Below are 17798 nucleotides of genomic sequence, written 5' to 3' on the forward strand. Positions count from 1 at the left end.
TGACTACAGCACTGGTGAACATCTAGACCACTACCACAGAAACGTACTGAGCCAAAACTGAGTTAAGCTATTTCTGAATTTTTGACCTCAGAGAAACTGAGATGATAAATTTTTACTGTTTTAACATGTTAAAAATTGAAAAAGTTTTTTCATGGTAATAGTTACTTAATAGAGGACTAAAAGGAGAAAGTACATCACAGCAGATGGACACTGGTAACACAATTTAAAAGCTGGAAGGCAAATAGACAAGTGATGTAAGACAGAATATAGGTGGAATTGAAGACAGACAGATAATTGAAAATCAACCAAAATAGAACTTTGAATCCAGAATGTCTTCTTCCACTTATAACCAAACCAAACCAAAGCATTATCTTTTGTCATTTTTGGTAGAGGACAGATTGCTCACTCTTGTAGAGATAGTAGATTCTGGTACATGAGGCATGGCTGTGGAACGGAGTGCCAGACTCAAATGAAGTTGATAACATGGGAGTGTTCTGGGTGATCATCAGGAATCCAGCCTCAGTATCCTGATGGTCTCCCAGAATTTTTTTTTAAATCAGAGTTGTACCTTCTACTTCCCAAGAGACATAATTTAATGATTCCTTCCTTTAATCAGCACAAGAGAAAGGACACTCAGTGGAATGTGGAATGCAGATACATAGTGAATAATACATATAGTGAAATAAATGGTGTTGGCTGTTGGATCACTATACTGTGATCCATACTGTGGTAGGAAGGATTCTTAAATGGCTCCTGATTACCCACAGCCTTAGGGAATTCCCATGGGAAGGACCTGTGAATATGATGGTGTATCACTCCACTTATAAGGTTAAGGTGGAAGCATTTTGAAGATGTCTCTAAGGTGTCTAACCAGTTGCCTGAGTTAATATAAAAGGAGATTATCCTGGGAGCCTAACCTAAACAGATGAGCCCTTAAAAGAGACTACAGGCCACAACAGATGTGCTCCTTCTGGCCCTGAAGCGGCATACTGCTGTGTTGCGGAGAGGGCTATGTTATTAGGACCTACGGGCAGATTTTAGGATCTGAAAGCAACCCTTGGCTAGCAGCCAGCAAGAGAATGTGACCCTCAGTGCTATAACCATGAGAATTTATACAATCAAATTCTGCCAACAACCTGAATGAGCTTGGAAATAGATTCTTCCTTACTCAAGCCTCTGGCTGAGAATGCAGTCTGGACAACACTTTCATTTCTGCCTTGTGAAATCCTGGGCAGAAAAGCTATCTGAGCCTTGCTCACCTACAGAACTGTGAGAATATAATTTTTTTTTTTTTTAAGCCACAAAGTATGTGGTAATTTCCTATGTCACATGAAGAAACAGAAACTAATATACACACTGTTGGATGAATTCTTCCAATTCAGACAGAACTGCCATTTAACACATTGCCTCTTTTTAACATGACTAGGTAACCCAAATAATTAGACTGAGGAAACACATTAATCATAGACAATGAAGTATTTCTTTTCAGAAATGAAGGACATGAGTTTCCACATTAATAGGCCCATTGGGTGTCCAGGAAAAATGAAAAATACTCAAAGTACAACTACATTATAAAATCTCAGAACACAGTGGATAAAGATAAGATCAAGCTGAACTGTGTTAGATTTTTAATAATACATGCAAGTTAGAAGATGAGTAATAGCTTCCTATACCAAGAATAAGCAGTACCCTTCTCCCTTGAGTTCTGTCAAAGCCAAATAAGCATACTATATTATTATAAAACAAATGATTTGTTTTATAGACATGCATCTTCTCAAAATATTATCTCCCATGCACGTATGGAAACTTCTGGAAGCTGTGCTCTCTAAAAGTCTAGAGATAATACCAAGAAAAAGAAGACTTTGATTCCCAGAAAATAGAGGCCCTAGAGTTAGTTTTAGGAAAAGGTTGCTAGTGAAAGGAAGTCCCAGGAAGAGTTGTATAGCAGCATGAAGAATAGCAGAACAATGGGGGTGGGTGCAAAAGGGGAACTGTAGGGTAAAGGTTACCTTCAAAATAATGAATGGATAGGCATTTTGGCTGATTTGGGCATACAGAAAACATCACTGAGAGATTTTAGTATCTAATGGACTGTTCCAGAAAAAGGAGCAGTATTTATAAAAAACAATACAGGGGCACCTGGATGGCTCAATGGGTTAAGCCTCTGCCTTTGGCTCAGGTCACGATCCTGGGATCCTGGAATCCAGCCCAGCATCCTGCTCTCTGCTCAGCAGGGAGCCTGCTTCCCCCCTCTCTCTCTGCCTGCCTCTCTGCCTGCCTGTAATCTCTCTCTCTCTCTCTCTTCCTCTCTGCCAAATACATAAATAAAGTATTTAAAAGAAAAGAAAAAGAAAACAATACAAATTTGGGATGCCAGGGTGGCTCAGTCAGTTAAGCATCTGCCTTCAGCTCATGTCATGATCCCAAGCTCCTGCAACTGAGTCCCCCATCGGGCTCCCTGCTCAGTGGGGAGCTTGCTTATCTCTCTGCCTGCTGCTCCCCCTTTTTTACTCTCTTTCTCTGACAAATAAAATGAATAAAGTCTTTTAAAAAGAAAAGAAAAGAAAAGAAAAGTAAAGAAAAGAAGAGAATACAAATTTTTTAAATAGGGGTATTCATTTCAGAAGAGCTAAGTTTCTTGAAGATGCTTACTTATATATAATACTTGGCTTAGCACTGGGTAATAATTATAGCTACATGGTAATATATACTGAGTATTTATTTAACCAAATATTGGGATATGATCTTACTGTAGGAGTAGAGTAGAAAGAGAACAATGGATGGAGCTTTTGGTATTAGAGATCTAAATCTTACACACCATAATAGAAACTGATTTATAGTTTCTAAAAATTCTGCATCTCAATTTTAGTATAAATGTATGTGCAAACAGGTAAATATAAAAAGACATAACTTAAAAAACAACAAAAAAATACAACTAGAGAGTACTAGGAAATAGTGAGATAAAGACTACTCTTCATTACCAGCCTTTTGGTTCCATTTGATTTTTTTTTTAATTGAGTATATGTATCTCTCTAATAAAAGAAAATTCATTAAAAAGGTCATAGAAAACTAATTAAAATGCAAATGTAGGGGCAATGTGGGACAACATTTTCAACTACTGGTGACATTCGATAAGATGATGCACATAATTCAAATCACTCATTACTGGGAAAACAAGAGAAGATACTGACATGGTTAAGAGTGAGCTATCTGAAGGCAAACTCCATTTTCAAATCTTAGCTTCTTTAACACTGACTTTTATTCCTGGGCTAAATATATAATTTCCTCAACTCTAAAAACTAACCTACACAACATTGTTCTTGGAAAAATAAATATGGGGAAGCTTGTAAAATGTTTGACATTACCTGGTAAATAGTAAGTCAATAAATATTAGCTACATAAATTACATGGAAATATTTACTAAGCAGCTTTATGTACACAGCACTGTCCTAAATAATCTGGGTATAAAGAAACATGAATGAAACAGGAATGATTTCTTATGTGGCAGTCTATCTGGAATATGTGGATAAACTAGATAAAAGAGAAATGAGAAAATAAAACAGCAAATTAAGAAAAAAAACAAAAAAACAACTAAAACTATTTTTGAATCCAAATCCTAATAAGTTCTCAGTGCTCCAAAAGAAACAGAGAAAGCAACTTTGGTGAGTGAGTGTGTGTGTGTGTGTGCACACACGTGTGTTTGTGTGTGTGTGTGTCTATGTTGAAGGAGGGAAGTTGTACTTTTATTTATTTTTTTATAAAGATTTTATTTATATATTTGACAGAGAGAGAAATCACAAGCAGGCAGAGAGGCAGGCAGAGAGAGAGAGAGGGGAAGCAAGCTCCCTGCTGAGCCGAGAGCCCGATGCGGGACTTGATCCCAGGACTCTGGGATCACGACATGAGCAGAAGGCAGCGGCTTAACCCACTGAGCCACCCAAGTGCCCAGTGTTGTACTTTTAAAGGTTACCATTGTTTGCCTCATGAGGAGATGGTACCTAAGTCAGACTATATTAATCTGCTCAGACTGCCATAAAAAATACCACATATTAGGTGTCATAAACTACAGAAATTCATTTCTCACAGTTTTCAAGTCTACAATTTTAAGATCAAGTTTCTAATCTATTCAATTTTGGGGGAGGCTTCTCTTCCTGATTTATAGATAACCACCTTTTTGTTATATGCTCATGTGGCCTTTCCTCTCTGCTCACTTGGAGAGACGGAGAAAGCTCTCTGGCGTCTCTTCTTAGAGCACTAAACTGACTGGATCAGAGCTCCAATGTCATGACTTCCTTTAATTTTGATTATTTCTTTAAAGGTTCTATCTCCAAATGTAGTAAACTTGAGGCTTAGGGTTTCAACATATGAATTTTGGGAGAACATAAACATTCAGTCCCTAACATTCTACCCATAAGCCCCCCAAATCCTTGCCTCCTTCTCACATGCAAAATATACTCATTCCATCCCAAAAGCCCCAAAAGTCTTAACTCAGTGCAGCATCAACACAGTAGTCAAAAGTCTAAAGTCTTGTGTACATATTATCTAAATCAGGTATTAATAAGACTCAAGATACGTATTCATCCTGAAGCAGACTTCCTGTCTAGCGGTAAACCTGTGAAAGCAGGCAAGGTATATGCTTCCAAAATGCAATTGTTGGACAGGCACAGGATAGACGTTTCCCAGTCCAAAAGGGAGAAATAGGAAAGAAGTAAAGGATATAGGTGCCTAGCAAGTCCAAAACTGGATAAGGCAAATACTATTAGGTCTTAAGTTTCAAGAATAATCTCCTTTCAGGGCGCCTGGGTGGCTCAGTGGGTTAAAGCCTCTGCCTTCAGCTCAGGTCATGGTCTCAGGGTCCTGGGATCAAGCCCCACATCGGGCTCTCTGCTCAGCAGGGAGCCTGCTTCCTCCTCTCTCTCTGCCTGCTTCTCTGCCTACTTGTGATCTCCATCTGTCAGATAAATAAATAAAATCTTAACCAAAAAAAAAAAAAAGAATAATCTCCTTTGGCTTGATACCTATCTTCTGGACCCCCTAGGGCTGTTGTCTGTACATATAATTGTGCCAGACTGGAATCCCTCCACTAAGGTTCTTACATGCAGAGTCCTACCCCCAAAGCAGCAACAGGCAGTCTTGCCCTCAAGACTCCAGGTGTCCCAAGGTTCCAGTTAGCAGCAGTCTGGCTTGTTGAAATGTTTTTGGAGGCCCCACCCTTTGAAAGTGAAGTAGAGGCAGCCTTGGTCCCTGGACCAGTGGTGGGAATGGTAGCCCTATTGATCTTCTGCATCACCTTTAGGGTCATTCTTACCCTTTTTTAATAGAGAAGGTTCATTGCTCATTGCCAAAAAAGCTTTATGGCCCCATCATGCATAATATAAGAAAGTCCTACAACCTTCCTTCAGCTGCCTTATGTTTATCCCCTTCAGTTCAGACTGGCAGTGTTTCTGTTCATATAATCCCAATATCATCTCTTTAAAAATGATAGTCCAGGGGACAGCCTTGGTGGTATCTTTAGAACATGCTTTCTCATTTTTTGCAATATGAACAGACAGAATTTTCCAAATCTTCAAGTTCTTGTTCCTTTTTGTACAACAATTCCTTCTTCAATTATCTCTCTCTTTGTGGATTTTACTGTAAGCAGTCAGGAAGACCTAGGTCATGCCTCCAATATTTTGCTTAGGAATTTCCTCAGCTAAATATGCAATTTTACCATTCATAATTTCTATCTTCCCCAAATGCTGGAACACAAGTGAGACATATTCTTAACCATTTTATAGCCAGGATTACCTTTCTTCGAATTTCCAATAACATGTTTTTCATTTCTGTCTGACACCTACAGAATGGCCTTTAATGACCATATTTACACCAACATTCTGTTAAGGATTATTTATATATTTTCTAATGATGAGAGCTCTATCTTCAGGTCTTCTTTTTTCTTTATGAGCTTTCACAAGAATTACCTTTAATAAACATATTTCTACCAATAGTACCCATACAGCAATCTAGGATTTTTCTAGCATGTATCTCTAAACTTGTCTACCCATTAGCCAGTTCCAAAGCTGCTTCTGTGTTTTGTAGGTATTTGTTATAGCAATACCTCATTTAATGGTACCAGAATATGTTAATTTAGTCAAGCTGCCAAAATACAATAATGTAAACAACAGAAAATGTTTAAAGTTAGGGGAGCTAGACGTCCAAGATCAGGGTTCTGACCCATTCAGTTTCCAGTGAGATCTCTCTTCCTGGCACATAGATGACCATCTTGCTGTGTCCTCATATAGTCTTTTCTCTGTGCTTGCACAGAGAGAAAGAGAGAGAATGAGAGCATTCTGGTGTCTCTTCTTATCAGGTGTCTAAACTCTTTGGATCAGGGATGGCCTTACTCAAATGATTTCATTTAACCTTCAATTCTACCCATAAATATTCTTTCTCCAACTACAATCACTTTGGGGGTTAGGGCTTCAACATACTTTGAGGGGACACAAACATTTAGTCTGTAACACACTCCAGGGGCAAAAGTGTAGATTTAGTCCATAACACAGACCAGGGACAAAAAGGTAGATTTTATGACTAGGAACAAAGTGAGAAAAATAATGCATGTGCATTGGCATATTTTATTAGTTAAAAGAAGGCTAACTTTGGAAGCAGAATTGATAAGTTTGGACAAGTATGAGACGGAAAGATTTCAATGGAAGGGTATGATGAGAACCTTCATATTGTGATTTTTGGATTTTATTTAACTGTGAGGGTAAATGATAAAGGCATTAAGCCAGGTAGCACCACAATGCAATAATGTGTTAGAAACATCACCATGTCAATTGCATTGAGAACAGATTAATTGTGGGTAATACTCAGAGCTGGCCAAATGAGGAAAACCAACAAGCAAGAAACAAAACAAAACAAAACAAAACAAACAAAAGTATGAACCAAATACTTACAGAATTAATACAAATAACAATATATTTAAATTTATTCTGTTAATAAAAGAATTGCTAATAAAAGCATCAATGTAATGTCATTTTTTAATCTCAATTTTTATTTGGTGGGCACAACTAAGAGAAAAGTCAGTATGTTGGAGTTACATTGATTGACTAAAATTATGAATTTTAATAATTACCTAATACAATGCTATATTATTTTGACATGAATAATATATAAAAGAAGAAAAAAACAACATAGGTTCAGCATCTCTGAGTACCTAGATGCAATTCAGAAAAACCTAGGCAGTGCCAGTCCCCCAGTGGTCATGCGGAAATGTGTTGGAGTGATTTTTGTTGTCACAAGGCTGGCAAGGTTCTGTTGACAATTATTTGGGTGAGGATGGAGGAAAACTAAACTTTCTGAAACAGTCTGGTCAGTTCCTCACAAAGAAGAATAAACACTCTAATGCCAACAGAGCCCTAACAGAGGATGTTAGATGTCACAGACCTGTACCCCTGAAGTAAATAATGGATAATATGTTCATAAAAAAATAAATAAACAATTTTTTAAAAAGTCATTGTGAAGACCACAAAACGATCATTCCTTCTTTCTCCCTGGCCCAAAGACAGGCCTCTAGAGCAGAGGAAACCAGAAGCAGCCACATTTCAGAAGGGGGAAAAATATACTTGTATAGAGAGAAAATGCTTAACCTAATAGACTATGAAGAATTATTGGGGTATTAATGCCTAAGAAATCTGTCCAAAGCAAGCATAAGACTTAGAGAAATATTTGCTCTGTGAAATAGATTTCTATTTAGTGGTATAAATTGTATAGGTAGAAGTGGTATAGTTTTGCATTTGATTTTTGATAGAAATTCACATTTGGTATACTATCTTCAGTCAAGCAAAAGAGCAAAACTTAAATTTTAAAAGTCTTGGTATCCTGTAATTTCAGTTCAGTGAAATTATCCTATGAAACTATTAGAAACTCCAGGAATTCTTCATATATTAGCAGTGCTATTTATATTAAGAATGGAAATGATTTCTTATTACATAACTATCCACATTATGTTTTCCAAAATGTCTTATGGACATGAAGATCTTTTCACAATATAATGATAGGAGAAAACACGTGCATATTTACATAGAGTTTATAAAATAATTTATGTATATGTTTATATTAAAAGGAAACCTGCTAACATGTATTGACAATGAATATCTTTTATGGGTATTACTAGTGGTGGCATTTTAAAAATCTTCATACATTTTTAAAACTTCTACATAATGATTATTTTTGCTTTCTGTATTTGTGGTTATTTGGAAAATAAGGCAGTACTTTTCTCATTGTAAAATATTCAAACAACATTGAGATATGGGAGAGATGTACTTTGTTTAAAGGGAAGTATTTCTGGGGCTATTTCATAAATGGAAGTCTGCATAATTCAAGCCTAAAATAATTGAAGAATAATTTTTCTATAGAAAAGACAGTGGAGAAAGGCAGTCTTAACGTACAGACTTTTTTTTTTTTTTTTTAAGATTTTGTTCATCCATTTGAGAGACAGAGGTCACAAGTAGGCAGACAGCAGGCAGAGAGAGGAAGGGAAGCAGCTCCCTGCTGAGCAGAGAGCCCGATGCGGGGCTCCATTCCAGGATCCCAGGATCATGACCTGAGCTGAAGGCAGAGGCTTTAACCCACTAAGCCACCCAGGTGCCCCAAAACACAGACATTTCTAAACACAATGTATACATCTAGGTGTATTTTCCTGTGGTGATGGTTTCTTAATTTCATCTTAAATAAAGATATCTAAATTAAAGACTTGACCTTCTTCATAGAAATTTAACACACCTAATTGAATTCCAAAGTTTCTGTTGCCTGGCAGAACCTTTTGGAACTGGCACTGATTCTACTATTTAGTGAATTCTTAGATGATATTGTCATAATATAAAAATATCTTCAAGTTATAGTAATAGTTAATGTTAAAGTAACAGCACAGATGTTATTTAAAAGAAAAATCTGGAAATCCCAGTGCATGTTAAAAACAGTATGGTTTAAAAGATGCCCTTAGGGGCACCTGGGTGGTTCAGTGGGTAAAAGCCTCTGCCTTCAGCTCAGGTCATGATCTCAGGGTCCTAGGATCAAGTCCCGCATGGGGCTCTCTGCTCAGGAGAGAGCCTGCTTCTTCCTCTTTCTCTCTCTGCCCGTTTCTTTGCTTACTTGTGGTCTCTCTCTGTCAAATAAATAAATAAATAAGATCTCTAAAAAAAAAAAAAAAAGATGCCCTTAAAAAAAAAAAGGAGGGAATTGGCTATTTCTGTTTACCAGCTAAAGTGATGAAAGCTTGTGGCAGCCATAAAAACACAGTGTACAGTGAGGTTTGTCTAGTTTTTACATTCAGAACGTCTTGATAATAAAAAAGTCAACATTTTTATACTGTTGTTTTATAAAATTCAATTACCCTGTATATATAATGCAACAGGACACTCCCCTTTCTCCCACACACATTTTATTACCTTCTGTTCTCAATCACATATCCCTCTCTGGAGTTAACCACTTAAAAGTTTGTGTGGTCGCTTCTAATCATTGATAATTATGATTTTATATGTACATAGTATATTATATTGCCTGTGAATAAAAAAATACATTAAAATGTGTATAAAAAATTTTTCCTTTAACTTTTGTGCTAAAAATCACTTTGTTAAGTAATACTGAAGAAAAAAATCCCCATGTATGCTCTAATGATTGTTTTATTAACCAGTTCCTATGATAGAAAATTTAATTCTAAAAGTAAAAAAGATGGGAAAAGAGGGGCACACAAATGTCTCAGTCAGTTAAGCATCAGACTCTTGATTTTGGCTCAGGTCATGCTCTTAGTATCTGGAGATGGATCCCCAAGTCAGCCTCTCTGCTCAGTGGAAAGTCAGCTTGAGATTTTCTCTTTCCATCTTCCTCTGCCTCTCTCCCTTGCACTCCTTCTTTCTCTGCAAAATAAATTAACAAATATTTTAAAAAAAGAAAAAAAAGATGGGGGAAAAAGAAGAAAGCCAGCTTTTTCTATTGAGTCAGTATAATGTAAACTACACATTAGCATGGTGATTTTCTTAGAAAAATAGGGCCAGCAATCTACTGAACTATGCTTATGCCTCCTTAGAAGTAATTTAAAGAAAGTTTAAAGAAAATACTTCTATTAGGATTGAGGCTAAATTATTTTTGTGAGATGATGGTGAAAATGTTTCTTTTAAAAAAGGAACAAAAAAAACCCTGTTTAAGGAAGTATTAGCTAAGTATTTATTTATGGAAAAAGGTTTAATTACAAATTCCTTCCTGAAGAAGCAATTTTAAAACTTGTGATCCCGCTGCCTTAAAATCTTGCTGCTTCTAAGTCTCTCCTCTAATGTGATACTAGGTACCAGCTATTTATTTTCAGCATGATTCAGGTTAGTAAATTATGAGGCAATGGCTTTTTCAACAATGAGTAAATTCCTGTGCATCCTTGTAGTTTTCTACATTCATGGTTAAAATACAGTGAATCTACCAGCAAAGATGTGTCATGGACAGATGGACAGAGCACAAAATAATTAAAAGAACCCAAAAATATTTTTTTAAAGATTTTATTTATTTATTTGACAGAGAGAGATCACAAGTAGGCAGAGAGGCAGGCAGAGAGAGAGAGAGGGAAGCAGGCTCCCTGCTGAGCAGAAAGCCCCATGTGGGACTCGATCCCAAGACCCTGAGATCATGACCTGAGCTGAAGGCAGCGGCTTAACCCACTGAGCCACCCAGGCGCCCAAGAATCCAAAGATTTTTTATTGATCAATGAGAAGTTTAGATTTGGAGAGAAATATATTGCTAATAGAGATTACCATCGAGGGCAAATTCTTAGATCCACCTCTCAGCTTTAGATAACTTACATTTGACTTTTGATTATTATCCTTACCTCAGTTGTGCTTCAAAAAATGGGTAATTCAAATTACATAAGCCTTTTGAGAGCTAGAAACATTTTTAAGAAGTAGGAAAATTTGAATTTATATTAAAGATAAATCTGGGTGGCTGTTGTCATAATTTTCAATAAATCAACCCACAGTGACTCAGTACTGGAATAGGAATGGTGAGCATGTGTGTGTTCACAGTTTTTGTATTTGTAAGAGGAAAGGTGCTTAACAGATGGAGCAATATTGAACTTTACCCAGAGTTACATTCATCTTATGCACAAGTCCATGCAGCAAGCACGCCAAATTGACAGTTTAATTCCACATTAGGATAATGCTTGGAAGGGTAATCCTATTCGCACTGCAGGTTAAGGATGCCTGTGTAGTAGCTTTGGCCTATAAAGTTGTTAGCTATAAATTCTGAGTTGGCATTATGAGCTTCTTAACTTTCAAACCTGCCTTTTCTTAGCATCCTACTGCCTCATAAACCCATCTAACCCATTATACTTTTCTTTTTAAAATCACTTGGCAAATATACCCAAAGCAATAAAATCTGCTTTTCATTTGGATTATCTTATTCTAGACATAATAATCACGTGTATGTAAAAGACACAGAATGAGTAATAAATGGACCAATTTTGTTTATGAGGGTAGATTTTTATTTTATTTTATTTTTCTAAGATTTTATTTATTTTTTTTTTTTGAGAGAGAGTGACCGAGAGAGCATGAGAGCAGTGTGGGGGCAAAGGGAGAAGCAGACTCCCTGCTGAGCAAGGAGCCCAGTGCAGGACTTGATCCCAGGAACCTGGAATCATGACCTGAGCCAAGGGCAGCCACTTAGCCAACTGAGCCACCCAGGTGCCCCAAGGGTAGATTTTTAAAGAAAACCAGAAGAGTGTCACTTTGGCTGTATTTAAGGATAAAACCATCAGCTGCTAGTTTGCAAAAAGATAAATGTCCACAGTATTTTGTTCTAAGGAAAGTAAGTGAGGAAATGAAAATACCTCTTTGTTCACTTCGATTTTAGAAAAGAGTCATTGTTCATCTGTGTACTAGCCCATGAGTTTATATGGTGGAAATAGTTTATATTCTGCCACTGTGGAGTGACCATATGACAGCACTGAAAGGTGAGCTCTGAGGAAGCTGGGCAGGAATTTGTCCTGCCTTTGTCATTTAAGCATTGGCTAGGTGTCTGAAGTTTCCAGCTGACAGAAGTTAACAGAAGTGTTTTAAAGGCCAAGTATTTTTCCTTTTAGCTCTTAGTTTTCCAGATGGAGAAAAATCAGCCTTGGACCTTAAGTCTTGGGAGGAATCGATTCTTGAAGTCCACAGATCCTGCCGTCTCTCTGCTTAGAGGGGTCTGTCGTCTCTGAGACAAGGTCTGAAGCCCTTTAATACTTTAAACTACCTCTTTGAGGTTATTTCTTTTTTTTTAATTATTTCTCATTGTCAGTCTGTGTTTTATTTTATTCTTTTTATTGGAGTTCAGTTATCCACGACCTACCTTCCTTCTGTTATCCTTTCAATTAATTATAATTTATATTAGTTTGACATAAAATCCTCTTATTTTATATTTGCTTACATGTATAACATATTTTGACTGCATTTTTTTTTTAATCAACAGATTTTTTTTTTTTTTCAGAATAGTTTTAGGTTCATAGTGAAGTTGAGCGGAAAGTACAGAGTTCTCACATACCTCCTCTTCTCCCCATACACATTGACCACAATAATTTTTTTCTTGCTTTAACTGTATTTTTCAATGGCAGCATCATTGGATGTTGTTTTCATGTTTATATCTACAGAAGCAAGAATGTTTATAATGGTTGTTACTATAAGGATTATCTATATACATTCCTAACAAACTACCAGAAATGTTAACTCTAATGGGAGAGACATCTAGAGATTTAAAATAAGAAAGATTCTTGGATTATCTTCAAACACAGTAGGACAACTTCATCATCTATTAGATGTCTCTCATAGGCAGAAGGGAGAATGGCAGCATGTGCGATGTGCTCTTGCCAGCCTCCACCTGTTGTCTCAATAACAAAAACCAGGTTTCCATACACAAGTCTTGTGAGTCTTTTTCATTAAAAGTAGAACTTTATCCCCCAATATTGCAAACTTGTAATAATATATTTTAGGAGATCTAAAAGACTTGCTTTTCTCCATTACTTGAATTAATACCGAACAGCTGTACCTTGTTATCTTATTTGAATAGCTGTAATTCCTGCTTTATCATGTTATATGTGAATTTAGATGATATAAAAGTCACTGTCTCAGGTGGCTTAGTCCTTGCAAATCTGCTTTGGCTCAGGTCATGGTCCCAGTGTCCTGGGATCCAGCACCACATTGGACTCCTTGCTTGGCGGGAAGATTGCTTCACCCTCTTCCACTCTCCCTGCTTGTATTCCTTATCTTACCGTGTCCCTCTGTCAAATAAATAAATAAAATCTTAAAAAAAAAGTCACTGTCTCCATTCCGTATGATCATTAACAAGGGAATACTTTGAAATAATAAAAACATTAACATTTAAAATTTATTTAAAATGAATATTTAGGGGCTTTTTAGAAACATTAATTCAATTAATCTTATCTGTTTATTATTAATACTATTTCTTAAATATTAATATTATTAATATTATTTGTTAGCAGTTGTTTCTTTTTTCAAGATTATTGATGAATTCCAGACAGATAAGTTTACTTGCCACCTAAGTAGTAAGTGATAGAGACAGGATTCAAATCCAGGATATCTTGCTCCAGATATCTTAGCCATGAAACAGGCAGAGTGGTAAGAAGGAGGTAAGAGGCACTGGTTAGTTTTTTGTTTGTTTGTTTGTTTGTTTGTTAATATTTTATTTATTTATTTGATAGACAGAGATCACAAGAAGGCAGAGAGGCAGGCAGAGAGAGAGAGAAAAGCAGGCTACCCGCTGAGCAAAGAGCCCGACTCGGGACTCGATCCCAGGATCCCAGGATCATGACCTGAGCCAAAGGCAGAGGCTTTAATCCACTGAGCCACCCAGGTGCCCCCACTGGTCAGTTTTTAAATTTTCCAATCTTCTGGAAGAATATATCCCATAATCAGATTTGTCTACTCTTTCTTACTTTATTCATTTATTTATTTATTATTTTACTTTTTAACTCTTTGTTATCCTACTGATTCCATCATATTTATATTTTGTCATTTTTGCTCAGTTCAGGGTTCATGCCAACTAATGGTACAAGAACAAATTCTCATTGAGACCCTGATATCTTTTACTCTTTCAGACTTTTTCTAGAGTCGGTACATTAATCAAATGTGTTATTTGTTTTAAATACTTTTGAGCACAACATGCTGTATAAAAATTAGTTATATAAATCAGCCTCTCTTCTAAAATGTTTATTGCAATTGTTTTAGAATTTATTAAAAGCTAGGTAAAAGAAAAACCCCTTAGTATAAAATTATGTCAACTTTTTCTCTTATTTTGAAAGTCAAAGGAGATGATCTATAATCCTAGGATTGTGATCAAGAGATTTTTATTATGAAGTTAGTTTGATTTTGATGAGTTAAGTGTGTGAACACACAAACAAAACAAGACCAAATAAAAATAACAATTACATCCCTTACTAGTAAGCAAGACTTAAGTAGAAAACCAAAAATCTGCAAGAACAAGACCCTAATTTCCACGAAATGAGATATTTTTTCAACATTGCCTACATACTAGAATTTTCCTGGAATCTTTGTATAAAGTACAAAGGTACACAGATTTTACCACCAGAAATTTTTGTTTAATTATTCTGTGATAGAACTTGAGAATTATTTTGTTACTAAGCTGCTTCACATTTACCTTTTGATACAATGGCATATGATAAAATACACTAATTTTAAATGTCCAGTTCCTGTATTTAAAAATGTTAATATATGTGTAACCACCACACATTAAGGTTTATATAATACTTTTATTTTACAGTACCTCTAAAATTTTCTTGTACGCTTTTGTACTAAACCCACCCTCTTATCCCAATCTCCCAGTCATCACAGATTTGTTCTTAGCCTCTCTAGTATTAGTCTTGCCTTCTTACTGCACAGTATTATATTGTAGGTTTATACCAAATTTGTGCAGACATGTGTGTGTATATACACAGACACACACAAATACATACATATTTATACACATATAAATATACATACACATAATCACAAATACATGTAAATATATATGATGTGTATATATAACTTTCTCTCAATATATATATATGCTTGTATTTATATATATATAAATTTTATACATATATGTTGTATATATTGTATATATCCTGTGTACATGCACACATACATATACTTGTATTTTTTTAAGTTTTTAAAATTTTTGCCTACCCTGTTAATCCTATGTTAGAGAAAATTTTTCTCCTATTTCTTTCTGGAATTTATATGGCTTTATCTTTTTTATGTTTAAGTGTATGAACAATTTAGTTCATAAATATTTGGAAAGAGGAAATGGTTAATGTACATTTCTTTGGCTACCTATTCTACTACTCTTCCACTGTTGAGTAAAAATATTATTCTTTGCTATGGCAGCATTGCCAAAAGTCAATTAACATGATCTGGGGAAAGGTTTAGTTTTTAGTGGGATTAGTAGAGTACACAGGCAGCAGGCAGATTTTAGTGGAAAAGAATAGTGCATTTCTATACTCTTTGAATTGTTCCAATAGATCTACAAGTCTTTCCCTCCGTGAATATTACATCACTTGATACTTTGAGAATAGATCTTAAAGTAAATACATTAGTGTAAGTCTTCCAATTTTGTTCTTTCTCAATTTTAGTTGTTTTTTTTTAATCACTTTTTTGTTCTATATAAATATTAGAATCAGTATATCAACTTCTACCAAAACAAAACCAAAAAGAAGTTTGGAGGTATTTTCGATTGAGATTATGCTGGATATTTGGATCCATTTCAGATAAACCAAGAATTTTACAATATCATTTATTTTAATTCATGTAATTGGTATCTCCATATTTTAGGTTTTTTAAAATTATTGTCAGAAATATTTTGTAATTATTAGTATATTTGATTTTCATGCATTGTGTTGAATTTATCCCAAAGTATTTTGCTTTATTTATGCTTTTGAAATGGTATTTTTATTTCACCCACTGTTTTTTTTTCCTAGCGTATTAAAAAGCAATGATTTTTTTTTCTAGGTCCCTTTGGATATTCCATCAATGATAAAAATCTTGCTTTCTATGAAAGAAAATATTCTTATTTCAATTTTTGCAATAAACATGCTTTGAACTTACTTTCTTTTTTGTTGTACTAAATAGAATATCCAAAAAAGTGTTACATGGAAGTAGTAAGAATGGGGATCCTTGCCTTCCTATTGGAGAAAGCGATCATTCATTCATCACTAAGTATGAAGTTAGAGTAGGTTTTTCAAAGACGCCCATTACCAGAATGGACATATTCTTTTATTCTTGGCTAACATTTCTTATGAATGGATGTTTAGTTTTGTTACATGTCATTTCTCTACCTAATAATATGATCATATGCTTTTTCTGATTTATTCTATAAATATAATCAGTAATGTATGTTTTTGATCTTGAAAGGCGAAGCCAAACTTATATTCCTGGGGAGTGGGAACCTTCTTTTCATGATATATTATTATTTTTATATATTACTCATATGCCTCTGTGAACATTTTGTTAAATATTGTTATGTCTTTTATTCATGATGGTCTCCCAAAGTGCAATTTACTCAATTTAGAGAGACCAGAATGCTCTTCTCTGGTTATGCATCTTTTTCACTGGACCCAAGAAATACACCAGGCAGAAACCCTGACACTGTCCATAAAAACATTTAGTCCTGCTGAAATGATCAGGCATAATTGTTTTAAATGGAATCAGTTATGTCTTTGATGTCTTATGTCTATAAACAGACCCATTAACTATGTCAATGGGCAAACAAAACTTAATTAAGAAAGTAGAATTTAATAAGAATGATATTTTTTTAAATTTCCATTATAAGGGATGTTTTCAACACAGCAGAAAATCACTGTTGCCCAGATTTTATCACCAGGAGTTTTGACTTAATTGTTATATTTTTGCTTAATTGGATATTTATTCTTTTTACTTCTGTTTTTGTTGTTTATCTCCTCAGGTGATTTTTTTTTTTTAAGATTTATTTGACAGAGATCACAAGTAGGCGGAGAAGCAGGCAGAGAGAGAGGAGGAAGCAGGCTCCCTGCTGAGCAGAGAGCCCGATGTGGGGCTTGATCCCAGGACCTGGAGATCATGACCTGAGCCGAAGGCAGAGGCTTTAACCCACTGAGCCACCCAGGCGGCCCACCTCAGGTAATTTTGATATAAAGCCACAATTTGGAAATAACTGCTCTAATTACAATAAGTTACAATTACTTCTTGCACAACACTGCCAATGTGTTACCTTATTCTCATGAAGGAAGTTAAATAACATGTTCGAGTTCATATATCAGGTGAATAGATAATCCTTATAATCTGCTGATCACCAATGTGATTCTTTTATGACATGATCATTCATTGCAGCCACAGAAGAGATATATGGGAGGCTCAGGAAACAATACAGATTATTATATTTAGAGGTTATAGAGACAGGAGGTTCTGTACAACATGCAGAGCCACAAAGGAAAAACACTGGGGTGGTTAGGAGACAGAAAACAGAAATGAGGGGAAGGTTTTGGCTATTGCTTTTATTGAGATTTGCACAGGAAGGGCAAGGAAATCAGGCTAGTATAAGCAATTAAGGATTGGCTAGTTTGAATAATTTTAGTGGGTTTGGGTAATAGGAGTGATCATCAATTGCCCAGCACTTGATCCAAACATCCTTAAGGCAGAGGATTATTGCTTTCTTGGGGTACATAAGCCAGGAGAAATGGCTATGGATTGTTTAGTTTGCATATCTTCGATATGCAACAGACTGGGCCTTCTGCCTTCTCTAAGGAT

This window comes from Mustela lutreola, chromosome 1, assembly GCF_030435805.1.
Source record: "Mustela lutreola isolate mMusLut2 chromosome 1, mMusLut2.pri, whole genome shotgun sequence".
NCBI lineage: Eukaryota > Metazoa > Chordata > Mammalia > Carnivora > Mustelidae > Mustela > Mustela lutreola.